Raw genomic sequence first — 1,068 nt, 5'->3', positions numbered from 1 at the left:
CTCTGTCTCTGTCTCTGTCTCTGTCTCTCTCTGTCTCTCTGTCTCTCTCTCTCTCTCTCTCTCTCTCTCTCTCTCTCTCTCTCTCTCTCTGATGTTCTGTACATAGGGTATCCAGCTAGCACACACTTAGTTCACACAGAGTCCTCCACCAATCATATTTCCCACCGACCCAAACTTAAGTCTAGACAAACCACCAAGTTCTTGTATAGAGATATGGAGATCCCGTGCTGTATTATGCTAGATTATACAATCAACGGTTTTTTCATTCACAGAGGAATTATATTTATTTATATAGTAGAGGGTTTTACGGCGCTCGCAACTGCATAAGGTCATATGAGCGCCATCAGAGGAATCTGGCTGGCAAGAAAGTGGGTCATCAAACCAACAATCCATCCTTTCACTTAAGACGGGAATATTGGGGAGACAGACAAACAAACAAACAAACAAACAAACAGACAAACAAACAAACAAACAAACAGACAAACAAACAGACAAACAAACAAACAAACAAACAAGCCGACAGGCAGACAAAGAAGCACGTTAACGGACTTCAAAAAAAATTCGTAACAAATAATCAAAGAGCATTCACATGACAAGACGAGTTTATTAACAAAATAAAAGAAAAAAATAAACGGTAACAAAACAAATAACCACAACATCATTTTCATAATCACGAGACGCAACTTCTTTCTATACCCTATCCCCAACCAACCAAACAAACAAACAAACAAACAACAAAAACCAAAAACAAAACTAAAACCCCCACAGACATCAGAATCTACAGCCAACAACATCTCGGTAAAGAAAACTCTCCACAAAAAGGAAGAAACAAAAGCCCCCAAAAGAAACGAGTCGGTCCCAGCGAGTTTGGTGAAACATCGGGTTTATCCCTTCCCATTAGCCTCACAGCGCGCCAAACTGCATGAAATCGTTCATCAATTTTCCACCCCGCCTCACTCGATGTCTCTCAAAAGGAGGCTAATGAAATGACGTTGCTTTTGCCGCCGGGGCAGACGACCTGGGACTTGATGGAAAAGGCGGGAAATCTCACACCTGAAAAAAAAAGAA

This window comes from Aplysia californica, unplaced genomic scaffold (genome assembly GCF_000002075.1).
Source record: "Aplysia californica isolate F4 #8 unplaced genomic scaffold, AplCal3.0 scaffold00096, whole genome shotgun sequence".
Classification (NCBI taxonomy): Eukaryota; Metazoa; Mollusca; class Gastropoda; order Aplysiida; family Aplysiidae; genus Aplysia; species Aplysia californica.
Note: the sequence above shows the minus strand (reverse complement) of the source record.